Raw genomic sequence first — 13,172 nt, 5'->3', positions numbered from 1 at the left:
CTTCTTTTTCTGGACATTAATGGACCCCCATTGCAGAGTTTCGACCCAAAGCCCTTTATCATATCTTGGATTAAGGCAGGTCATCGCCCATCCACTTCTTGGATTTCTGGACGAACAGCAAAGGAAGCTGACTTCAGGCCTCTGTGGTCAATTTTGTGTTAAGGTAAGGCTTGTTATTCCCAATTATGCGGCTGGTGGTTTGTTATGGGTCTGCGTGTGACTCTGGATGTCTTAGGCGTAATTGAACGGAGGAATTATGGTATTATTCTATAGCTTGACGAGTAATTCCGGAGCAAAATGAACTAGGGGTTAATATGGTTACCGAGTTGATCGTTCTCTGTGATGTGTTTTCATGATAATAAATAATTTGACACAAAATATTGATTTACAAAGGAGTTTATTGATTTAAAAACGATTGTATTGCTTCTGCTAAAGAAAATAGTCCGTTACGTGTCCATAGCAACGCTCTGTTTTTCATGGCAACGGTGTGTTATACTTCGCAGCGGTCTGTTATCAAGAAATAACAGACTGCATTCTACATTGGAATTCAACCAAGCCATGTAATAAAGTATAATAGTGCATATACACTTGTAGCTGTTATGTATCTTTGTAAGTCATTGTAAGTCCTTTTTTGAGGCACTCGTGTCGATAAAGTATAATAGTGCACACACTTGTAGCTGTTGTAAGTCCTTCTTTGAGGCACGCGCAAGCGCACGAAGGACTAGGAGCACTAGGAGATGGCAGATCAAACTGATAGTTCCTCTGAGCATGAAGGACCTGACTCAGGCTCAGGTTGAGTTACCCCTACTCCTCCATGGATGCATATACCACCACAAATGCCATCCGAAGCACTTGTGCCAAGTATTGACAAGGCCATTTCTTCCTCTGCTGTGAGAAGGGGGAACTCATTGGGCAGACTGCCCATTTATTTAATGTTGTCCTCTGCAGTGCCATTTTCCTTTTAGCAAAGCTTGCCATTTCTTCCTGACCTCCTTCCCTGATCTTTTAATGCCCCTAGTTGCAGTCAGTTTCCTAGCAATATCCTCCTAGATTTTTTGTTTTTGTTTATTTGAGTGCCCTTAAACCTGCTGAAAATAATATGTTTGTATTCACCTTATTTTTTAACGGAAATACGGACGCAGCCAGTTGACGGTATTTTGTGCGAGACTTCCGGTCAGGCACTTCCGGTCACTGGCGAGCTCACCGTAGCGGTTAATCAAACAAGTATTCATAACAACTAACTCATCGTTATGGCTTCAAGGAAGACCGGGATTGTTTGTGCAGTTAGAGGTTGTCATAACTGGTACAAAAGAAAGATTTACTTGGCGTTTCTGTTGCATGGCGTTTTCTATATCTCTGCACACCAGAAACGTGTCTGACGCGGCGCTGCTGCTGCTTGGTGACATATGATAAGCCTCATTGGTGATATATTCGACATATGGGGAGAGAGTTGTGGAAGGCCTATGTTAAACATAAATATATAGCAGCAAAGACAACGTCGGCAGTATTGACGCAAAATAGGTTGTCCACTTAATTCACATCTTTACATTTTATTAGTATGCTTTGCGTGGTTTCGCACCTTGGAATGCTTATTTGTGTGTGTGTGTGTGTGTGTGTGTGTGTGTGTGTGTGTGTGTGTGTGTGCAGTTTTGAGACAGTCCCTTAATTTGCTTGGCGAATGTCTAACGAATGTCCAACATAAAACCTACTTTACCGCACCCTTCGCCTGTGGTTAAAAGCTTTACATTTGAAGAAACCACCGAAACGACCGTATGTTTGTTCTTTTCATTTCGTGAACACAAGACCTACAGAAGACCACCCAATACCAGAAAAGTGGCTGGGCTATTAAGTCTCAATAAAAAACTCTAAGGAGAAACAAAATCATTGTAACCCATGTATAAAATCTAGTCATCATGGCGTTTATTTTGTATGATTTACAATTATTTATAGCCATCTACTTATTGCTGTCCTGTGCTTTGGTTGCATTCTGATGGCATTATTAATACATTTGACATGACAAAAATACCTCCATAGATATATTAGTCCAGCGCTGGCTCGGCCGTGTTTAGGGCGGTGCTGAAGGCGCCGGCGAAGTTGGCACTCTGCCAGCTAGATGCATGAGTGTTTTCAACCAGGTCCGGTACCCGAACTGGGTGAGGCGGGGCTTTAGATCTTTGTTGTATTCATCTGTTACGTTATGTGTAACATTTTTCTGTCAATTCTGCATAATCCTTTGCAATTGATATCGTTAGTTAGCCCAGGGAAGCGAGGAAACGGAAGTGCCGCACAAAAACCGGATACTGGACCCATGTTTACTTCCGCGTTCGAAAATAAGGTGAATAGCTCCACCTTATCTAAAATGACATTAATCTCCTCTTTTAGAAAAATGTATTTTCTTTGTTTTTTTGGTTCAGCCATTTTGCTGGTGTCTCCACCCGAAGGTTTTTGCTTTTTATAGATTTCAAAATACAAGCGTGCGCTACAATTACGAACCATTCTACAAGGTGACATCTCAGCACTTGACAAACGGACAGCGACTCTTAAGTAGCACTTAAAGCACAGCTGCGTGCGATCGTGCGAAGTCCGTTTTTGTGAAACGCACGTGAAATGAACACAAATGTTCGTAAAGTCGCTCGTAGAAAATTCCCTAAAGTGCTAAGATCCATTGTTATCTGAAAACAGCTGCGTTTCCAGATAACGATGGATCTTAGCACTTACGAGGATTTTCTGCGAGCGACTTTACTTCTTACGATGCACTTAGGGATTTACGATTACTCCAGAGCACTCGTAGATCTACGATGATTTTTAAGTGCTAATTAATACGATGCTTTTGGGAAACAGACCGTAATATTAAGATCAGTCATACGATCGTTTTTACGATCTACTTAGGCTTACGATGCTTTTGGGAAACGCAGCCCAGGTCACTTCTGTAATAGAGATTTTTAATCTCAGAAAGTTTTATCTGGTTAAATAAAAGGCAAATAAAATAAAAATAAATAATGCCACTGCAGAGACACTCAATATGATTGACTGTTAAGCTCAAATGTGATTTGATTAAAGAGTTCACTGGATGAACACTGGATGTAGAAACATTCAGAAATAGTGTTTGTGTATTTGTAAATTGTGTTTTGCATATGTGAATCAGATTTTTAACGCAAATTTGGATATGCATTTGCAAATCGTGCTTTGTGAATATGAATTAGCTTCATTAGGGGTGAGCGGGACATATACAAACACGGGGCTCGTTGTAACACACATGGTTTAAAACTTTCCACACATGCTAGCAATGATGACACTTAGTGTATTTACTAGTTGCCATATCAACACTATTTATAGAAAAAAAAATGTGACAAAATTTAAACATCTTTGTGTAGTAAATGGGATGCTATAGACAATGTTGTCCAGTAGAGGGCGGCATGGTTTGCATATGTTACCTTTTCTCTTGATGCACTGGAGCAGAGTAGTGTTGTTCGGGGTCAGTCTGTCTGCTGAGACGAGGTCGAGATGCGCTGTCCGCTCTGCACCTGTTAATAAAGATTCAAAGTCATTTATCTCCATGTCTCCACATTTATGATGCACCACAATATTTTACACTTTGGAAGATATCACTGGATATATATTTAACCATAGCAAAAGTAAACCATGAGAAAATGAGAAAAAACAAGTTTTTTTGTTTGTTTTTGTTTTTATTAGATAACAGATAACATTTAAATATGTCATATGGTCGTTTTATAACGTGCTCCACCAATGGGACATGTTGTCACATTTCACTTTCATTCTTTCAGGGTAAATCAAGAAAAAAGTAGGCTATAGGCCTACACTGTATTAATGAAACGAAACCACATAACTGTAGGCTACTAGACATGCGAAATGAATGTGGGGAAAAAAAGAAATACTCTGAACCCTAAGTAGATTTACACAAACTGAGAAAGTGCAGGCAATTATTTGAATTTTGAAAGATATTATGAACCTACAAATACACTTCCAGACACATACACACGCACACACTTGCACAGAGGCCCGAAGCGCAGAAGATGGAAAGGACAGAAGAATGCCCATATATGGGGAACAATGTCGACACCAGAAGCCTCCTTAACTGAGGCAATAGAAGGTTGAGGTCACATGATTTAGTTCCTCTGGGGAAAAAAACAAGAAATTCCATAGGAACAATGTAACCCAGTTCAATATGACTGCCTTTTGACTGTTAGTTGTTGCATTTTTTATTTCATCCCTGGGGAGAAATTAGTTCTCTTCCAGTTCAGTTTATTAAATGAGATTCTGTTTGCTCAAACTGCTCTGCTGTATTATCTTAACTTGAAAACCTCGGATGAGAACAAGTTATTTTTTACTTCTATTGCTTGAACTGCTTACAAGTTAAATAGCCTGTGTAGTATCCACTCATACAGGACTGCCGGGCTGGGCGATAAAACGATAACGATATGTGTCGCGATAGACACGTAATCAATATCAATAAAAAAATGCGTTCGATAAAACGTTCTATACATTTTTTTTTCTTCATTGGAAGAAACCAGAGGTTGCGAAGTAAGTTTAGTTGCATGAACATGGCACTCACTCTCTGGTAACCTAGCAACATAGGAGGCGGGGCTGCTTTCAGCCCCGGGCTGCTTTCAGCCCCGACAAAACGTTGCACAACGTTTTTTAAACAGAAACGGTGATGCGTTGAACACACTGTTCTGATGACGCAAGAGTTGCAACTATTGCAGCTGAGAAGGCCATTCTTTGTGTTCTTTGTGAAGAATTTTCGGAGCCTGATGAAGTATGTGTTTAATACAAAATATGCCCGATGTTACAGTTACTGCACTTGCCACCCAGAACAAAAGAAAACATCCCAATCGAGTGAAGGGATTGCTGAACTGAAATGGAAGCACATATATTACCTAATTCAGACTAAAACACTATTTAGCCTCACATACTGACTTTATTTGTAGTTCATACTGTTTTAATACCCTGTATTTCTTTCTTATTTTTAGGAAAAGCACTTAATTACCATTGTTACAGTTAGTAAACAAGCTACAGTTAGTCCAGAATGCCGCCGCTAGAGTTCTTACTAGATCAAGAAAATATGATATAACACCAATTCTATCATCTCTACATTGGTTACCTATAAAGTTCTGTATCAATTACAAAGTATTACTACTGACTTATAAAGCCCTAAATAGTTTAGCTCCAGTGTATTTAACGGATCTTCTATCGCCCTACAATCCATCGCGCTCTTTAAGATCACTAAATTCGAGGCTGCTGGTCATTCCTAGGATATCTAAGTCCACTAAAGGAGGAAGGGCGTTTTCACATTTAGCTCCTAAACTCTGGAATGGCCTTCCTGGTATTGTTCGAGGCTCAGACTCGCTGTCCCAGTTTAAAACTAGATTAAAGATGCATCTCTTTAGCCAAGCATTCACATAATGATTACCTTTTATAGGCTACAGTTGAATCAGATCGAATGCATTAATATTATGAACAGCAGCTATGCTAAATATTTCCCATATGATTTTCTGTTGTTATCTCGGGACGCTAGTCCCGAGGTAAATACAGATCGTCAGCTCCAGTTTGTATCCAGCCTCTCATGGAAACTACAGATGCCCCAACACCCGTGAAGAGACGACTCGACGCCTGTGAAGAGACGACTTAGCGCTGGCTATATGTTTATGCCCTAAATCAAATTAACTGTATTTCTCTATGTACATTTTTTTAATGCACTTTCTGTAAAGCTGCTTTGAAACAATAGGCCTATGTATTGTGAAAAGCGCTATACAAATAAATTTGAATTGAATTGAATTGAATAACTTTGCTCATTTTAAAGCAGCCTTTAAAATGTATTTTGAGTCTGTAAAGTTTTTAAAAAATCAAAAAGCCCAAAGATCTGTATCTCTGCTAAATGAATGTAATATGTGTGTGTGTGATGCCCTTTATCTTTTGGGGTTTTTATATTGTTTATATTATATTATTGATGTTTCAAGTTATACTTACCGAATGTGAAAATGTGTAGAAGAAAAGTGTCAAGAACTTGATATCAAATTCTGTAATTTTGAAAATTCAATAAAAAAATAAATAAAAAAAAAATGAAAGAAAGAACCGGCGGGTTCTATTTTCTGATGCTATTCCGTGCAAATAGGCTATATATAGTGTAGGCTATACAGGGTCCGTGTACTTTTTCGTTCATTCATTAGTTAAGATCAGCATATAATTTAGTGACACTATACGAGCAACGTTTACGTTTGTTGCTCAGCTAAACAAAAATTTAAACCAATTAAAAATAAAAAAGGAAAAAAAAAACATTTAAATGTATAAACTTAAAGGTGCTCTAAGTGATGTCGCGCGTTTTTTAGGCCAAAACATTTTTTGTCACATACAGCAAACATCTCCTTACCATCCGCTAGCTGCCTGTCCCCTGAACACAATGTAAAAAAAACGCGGTCTCTGTAGACAACACAGGCTCCACAAACAGCAAGAGAAACAAAATGGGCTCACCTGCACCACAAAACATAACAAACTGCTCCAGCCAATAACCGACAGGAATGATTTAGGGGTGGAGTTTGGGGGGTTAGTGCGCAGATGAGGAGGAGGGAGGGTCTAGCTAGCCACCGTTTTGTTTGACAATACTTTAAAAGTCAACAAGAAGTGACATCACCCAACATCACTTAGAGCACCTTTAAAAATACAAGGGCCTACATTGATTTGGCTATTTCTCCACATAAATGCAAGTTCTGTCTCTGCGTGATTTGAACGCAATTTGTTTTTCAGTAGCATCACACCAGCCAGAATGCACAACTCAAATCAACAGTTTGCTGTAGGCTACTATATTAGATACACTCTAAACAATTTAGTAAATCTGAGTAACTGCATCTGGTACATTAATAAATAAAACTGAGTAGAAATAAGTTAACATTAAACATTAAAAATAACAATATTTATAAATTAACTTTTTATTTATGAGTAATTTAACTTTTTTATTTCCTCAGTCTAAACCTTTATAAAATAGTATTCCATATACAACCACAAATACATACATGACATTGGCTTTTATTGTTACTCAATTATTTTGGTAAGTTTAATTTTAAAGTGTTATGTATTCTGATAACACCAAAATAATTAAAACGATGTAGTGCCTTGTGCAAAAAATAAACAAATTATTAGTAAAACACGCTCCTCTGCTTGATGCAGTTATTTAGGTTATTCTAAATATGAAGAGTTCAGATGAAAATGCAATTCCTTCTATAATGATCATTTTTATCAAGCTTTTATGTTCACTTATTTCACATTACTGGCAATGAAAATTACCTATTAATTGTCATTTAAGTTAAATTACTGAACTTAAATATACGAGCTTGAAAAAAAATGCTCATTTTAGAAGAAAATTTCAGATGGCACTTAGAGGCTTTTGCATCTGAACTCTTCATATATACTTGAAACTAGTAGCAAAGAAAATGTGTTCAAAACATGCACATTGTGGAATGGTTTCCTTTGCTGCTCTATAAACCTAGTGAATACTAAGGAGACCATGGTTTCTGTGTGAACTGATTATTTTGTAGACATCTTTTAAAAATGAAACAATTGCGTGAGTTTGAGGAAGATAGCCTAAAATTAATTAACTTTTTTTAATTAATTTTTAAAAAGGAAGTCAGAGTTGTGTTAATATATATACGTTTTTGTTAAAAAAAAAAAAAAAAAAAAAAACGTAATTATGAGAAGTGCCCTTTATTTCACTTGAGCCCCTGCCCCTCAAAATGTCTGTGCACGTCCCTGATTAGATATGTGAAGATTTAAATTCTGATCTACTCTGGACAAGCACGTTCTTCTTCCGACTCTCCCGCCTCTTTAAACATTAAATAACGAATTAATATAATCAAATAATAAAAAAATAAATACATTTAAAATAATTACAATTAGTATCGGATTGTAGGCTATGGAAGCCCTGAACCACAGCGGAAAAAAAAATCCGTTTTTTTTTTCTACAATTACGAGAATAAAGTCGTATCATTTCGAGAATAAAGTCTAAATATTTCAACTTTATTCTCGAAATATTTCGATTTTAATCTCGAAATAATTCTAATTTATTCTCATAATGTTAGATTTTTATTTTCAGATGTATTTATTTATTTATTTATTTTCAGGACATCCGTAAAACATGTAGCCTAATACATAACAGTTGAAATGAAAGTGATCAAATTGATAATATTAAGGAAATAAAGACAAACCTGAGTGTTGATTTCTGTGTGTGTCTTCTGTCCAAATCCAGACGTCTAAACAGTAGTGAAAGCTCTCTGCTTTTATCAGGCTTGTTGGACTGCAGGCAGCGCTGGGACCAGAGGCATAGGTAGGCGGCTGCTTGGGGCCCCCGAACAGCGGTCAAAGTAGGGGGTACCCCAACCAAACTCGAAAAAAAAAAAAAAGCCCCTTATCATCCGAACGCTTCAAAAGCATGGTGAATTGTATTAATATTCTTAAGAAATACGTTGAAACGTTGAAGTAGTTAAAATGTCCAGTTCATGGTTATCTGTCCCTACACATACACCCCCTACTTTCACAATGAAATGGACTAGTCCGTAATGGTGCGCTGCGCGAAAGATAAACACGCAGTGACAGGAGGACTGGAGGACTGGGAAGTACACAAACTCTAACACTGGCTGAGCCTGCGATATGGCTGCAAACTGTATAACGATATAAGTGTTTCATATCGGTCGATATCGATAATTATTGATATTTTTTATGACCTATTTAAAATAAGGACCAGGAGATTTATGTATATAGGCCTATATTTTTTATATTACATTAAAAAAAATAACCTTAAGTTTAAAAAAAATTAAACTTAACCTTCCTCTGATTATAATCTCCTCAGTTATAAAGGCAGAAATGTCAACACAACCATGGAAAACACTGAAATAATTAAAATGTAAACAAAGTCTAAAATCACAATGAACACTTAACAATTATGTCTTAACATTAAGGTGCAAAATTAAAGAATATGTAAGAAATGCATAATAGAGTGTAATAAAATAGTGCAAAATGTTAAATATAAACATAGAGAAACCATCGACGGTCTTGCATAATTTGCAGACGACATTTATAAAATCCAAAAAACTGCCATATACTGACAAGCTGACTTTTCCTGTTTTATCAACAATCGCTGCGGCACTCATTTTCCACTCCACGCCGGTTCTTTTTTTTTTTTAAATTATTGAATTTTCAAAATGACAGAATTTGATATCAAGTTCTTGACACTTTTCTTTTACACATTTTCACATTTGGTAAGTATAACTTGAAACAACAATAATTTGGAAAAAAGAAAAGAAAAGAAAAAATATGTGCATCACGCACATATATTACATTCATTTAGCAGCGATACAGATCTTTGGGCTTTGATTTTTTAAAAACTTTACAGACTCAAAATAAATTTTAAAGGCTGCTTTAAAATGAGCAAAGTTGGGTTTTGAGTTACTCCATTTAGTTTGATGAATATGAAATTTTCCTAATAATAGAAACAAATCGATAACATACATTTTTCTTTTAGAAAAGTCAAATTCATTTGTATGAAGTAAGACAGATGACAAATTTAATACTAGGTTGCAGTTCATTTTAACACCTAGAAATTGAGACATCTCATACCAAAAGATTGAAGAACAGGGACAAGTCAAAAAATAAGTGCACAATAGACTCTCTTTCACAATTACAAAAACAACAATTGTAATCAATATCCAGATGAAAACGCTCTAATGTGTCTTTCACAGGATATATTCTGTGAGCAATTTTAAAAGACACTTCTTTGGTTTTATTTGATACACAATACTGACTAAGTGCTCCCCAAAAAGTTGCAGAGAGATTTATCCATTTATGGTCGTGTCTCATTGTCTAAATCTGAAGGTTTATCAAGATCTGCGTATATATCCCAAGCTCTATTTGTACCCAGGACATTTACCAAAGAGTTTGACAAGTTTGATTTTGTTTAAAAAAAAAAAAAAAAAATCATTTAAAGAAAAATATATTATGCAATCCATACCCACTAAACATTGGACGTCGGATAGACGTGCAGATCATGTCTATTTGGGTCCGTCGGTCCATGACCAATTCTGGACATCTATTCGACGTCCAAACTAGGTCCACTATTTGGACGTCCAAGCATGACCCAACTTGGACGTCATATTGACGTTCAACATTAGACCTTTGAACTGGGTAATTTTTTTGGACGTCATTTGGACATCTATGACAGGTGCAGGAAATTTACATGATTATTACTTTTTTTTTAACGCAATAAACGCCATTTTAAAAAAAAAGAGTTTGTCATGTCATTTTGCTGTGTACTGAACCTATTCGTTCCATCCATGTTTCATGCCAAATCGTTATTTCCTTGTTTAAAATGTACTGCAAGAGTTTCTTTCCCAACCGCGATAAGCGGCGAACCTATTTTTAGCCTAAACGCGATATATCCTCTGGACTAAACAGAATTATCTCACTCTCTCTCACCCTCAAATCACTCGCGCGTATCGCGCCAGACGCTCAATTCGCCTCATTCGCTCGTCCGCGCCGCGCTAAACGCCTCATTCGCGCATTATCAACATGATTAATACATATTCGAATAGGCCTACAGATTATTTATAATTATTTAAGATCATTTTCCAAAAACTCCATTTGATCGTCTCAGCATCAGGTGATAACTGTCGACGCGTACAAAGGTGTGATACTGTAGCTCAAACCGTGGAGCGTTGGCGCTTGTAACCATAGATATCATATATAAAGGCTAGATGTCTCGTGCGCACTGCTGGCCAATGGAGGTCGACGTCCGCACGTGGCGGCCATCTTGCCACAGTGTACTCGCTCACTACTTCAATGGTGCATGTACTTTTAAATAACCATAACTTGCTCATTTTTCTACCGATTTTCAAACGGTTTGGTTTGTTATAAACGTCAGAGATGTAGTTATGACACTGCATACATACACTGCATACATATGAAAAATTATAACATACATGTTCAAGCATTCGGAATTATAGCCACGTTAATAACGTTTGTAAGAAACCAAACCGTTTGTAAATCCGTCAAGATTTCAGCGAGATAAGAGGATTTGTGTGCGTGCTGCTCACTCACCTTAATGCACAGAGCACTGTGACAAGATGGCCGAACGATGATGCCGGAAGTGACATAAGACATCTAGCGTTTATATATGATATCTATGCTTGTAACGCTAAGATCACGAGTTCGATTCCCAGGGAAAGCAAGAATAATAAGGTGTGTGCGTGCGTGTGTGTGTGCCGTCTCATGAGGAGAAGCCTAAAGAAGTGTGTGTGCCATCTCATGAGGAGAAGCCTGTGTGTGCCGTCTCATGAGGAGAAGCCTAAAAAAGTGTGTGTGCCGTCTCATGAGGAGAAGCCTAAAGAACTGTGTGTGCCGTCTCATGAGGAGAAGCCTAAAGAAGTGTGTGTGCCGTCTCATGAGGAGAAGCCTAAAGAAGTGTGTGTGCCGTCTCATGAGGAGAAGCCTAAAGAAGTGTGTGTGCCGTCTCATGAGGAGAAGCCTAAAGAAGTGTGTGTGCCGTCTCATGAGGAGAAGCCTAAAGAAGTGTGTGTGCCGTCTCATGAGGAGAAGCCTAAAGAAGTGTGTGTGCCGTCTCATGAGGAGAAGCCTAAAGAAGTGAGTGTGCCATCTCATGAGGAGAAGCTTAAAGAAGCCGCTGTTTTGATTGAGTGCGATTATTCTTTGGAAAAGACGCACAATATCTAATAAAACACACGATCCACAGCAAGCCGACCCCGTCTCCTTCCTTCTTCCCATAAACAAACTTTTGTGGATGGACATCAACATTAGAGGTGCGGAAGACGTCGTAAAAAGACGTCATCTGGCGTCACAGTCTGCACCTTCAAGGGGAGCAAAATTGGACGTGCAAAAACGACGTAGAAAATACGTCGTTTCGACGTGTCTATGTGTAACCGAATGAATGAGATGATTGACATTAGTGAGCACCTATCAGCAGGTAATCCACCCTATTTAAGAGCTGGTTGGCTGTAGCCTGGCATGCGTCACGTCCGACTCCGCCCCCTGATTCGTTGTTGACAGTGGCTGTAGGTAGGTGGGTTAGCATATAGCAATGGTTATCTTCTCTGTGTATGGCTGTGACGGTTTCAGTGATTTAACCTGTTATCTCTGAATTGCAGATGATTGGCTGAAGTGTATGGTTGTACACCTGAACGTAATTATGATGCTCTATTAAAGATTGGGACAGAGATGAGAGCGTGCGGCGGGCTGAGCTTGGCCTGATTTCGTGCAGGTTTCGTTTGTGCTGTATTGGAACTTTTGTCGGTTTGAAGAACTGAAGAGATGTGAGGGATATGGGATATCACCGCCGCCTTTTGCTCCATCTCCCGTGGGATGGTTGGACTGTTACTTTTCATGAGTGATATACATTTGCACACAACTACTGACACACTGATTGTCATTTATACTGATCCTTAATGTTGTGTTGTCTTACACGAATGAATAAATTCACTGATCAATTAGCTGTGGCGTGTGGTGACTCCCTTATTTTTGTTGCGACTCAGAAGAGATCGTAACAATGGCACTGACTATTTGTGTTGTGTTTAGCCTGTCTTTTCTCTCTGCCTTGTCCGTGGCATCGTCTTAGTGGGTGCATTCGTGTGCTTGCTTTACAATCAGGTATGTGCAAATTGGGTGTGGAGGGCGAATTGTCTGTTTTGTTTGGGATCGACTGATGTTTTGGGCTGTGTGCAGTGTCTCTGTGCTCCAGCCGAGTGCACAAATTTAGAGCGTCTGTGCGACGAAAGGATAAACCCCATGGGTGGTTAGATCATCTTCTTTTGGTAAGTTTATTGCGCATGTAACTGAGTTGAGTTTAACATTTAGCGTTGAGGCATAACATTTTAGTGGTGTTTTCTTTGTCTTTGGACCAGGATTTTCCCTCTCGTCCGGGTGATCATTTTCTCTACTGATGCTATAAATAGCCATTATAATCTTGTTGATTCCTTGCTGCCATATTACAAGAACATCATATATTTCTGCAAAGAGAAGGGCTTGCCGCTTTCCGGTCACACCTGTGGCGTTTACTCTTGCTGCTGTCTGGTTTTATTTTATTTATTGAGGGTGTAATATTACCATTTGCTACATGTGGAACTAACACTCATTAGGATCTGTAACCAGTGCACAAA

General features: G+C 38.2%; 1 protein-coding gene across 1 annotated transcript in view; it reads right to left on the bottom strand.

The window, feature by feature from the left end:
- The window catches only part of LOC307155908 (GTPase IMAP family member 8-like), a 60,426-nt gene that overhangs the window by 32,191 nt on the left and 15,063 nt on the right, over nucleotides 1–13,172 (bottom strand). The window contains exons 2-3 of the mRNA XM_079866891.1: nucleotides 8,217–8,393; nucleotides 3,435–3,524 (exon numbers count right to left, since the gene is read on the bottom strand). The gene's annotated coding sequence lies outside the window, so the exon portion shown is untranslated. The remainder of the gene's footprint in view (nucleotides 1–3,434; nucleotides 3,525–8,216; nucleotides 8,394–13,172) is intronic.

The sequence above is a fragment of the Squalius cephalus genome (assembly GCF_949319135.1).
Source record: "Squalius cephalus genome assembly, chromosome: 1".
NCBI lineage: Eukaryota > Metazoa > Chordata > Actinopteri > Cypriniformes > Leuciscidae > Squalius > Squalius cephalus.
Note: the sequence above shows the minus strand (reverse complement) of the source record. Positions and strands in the feature narration are given on the sequence as shown.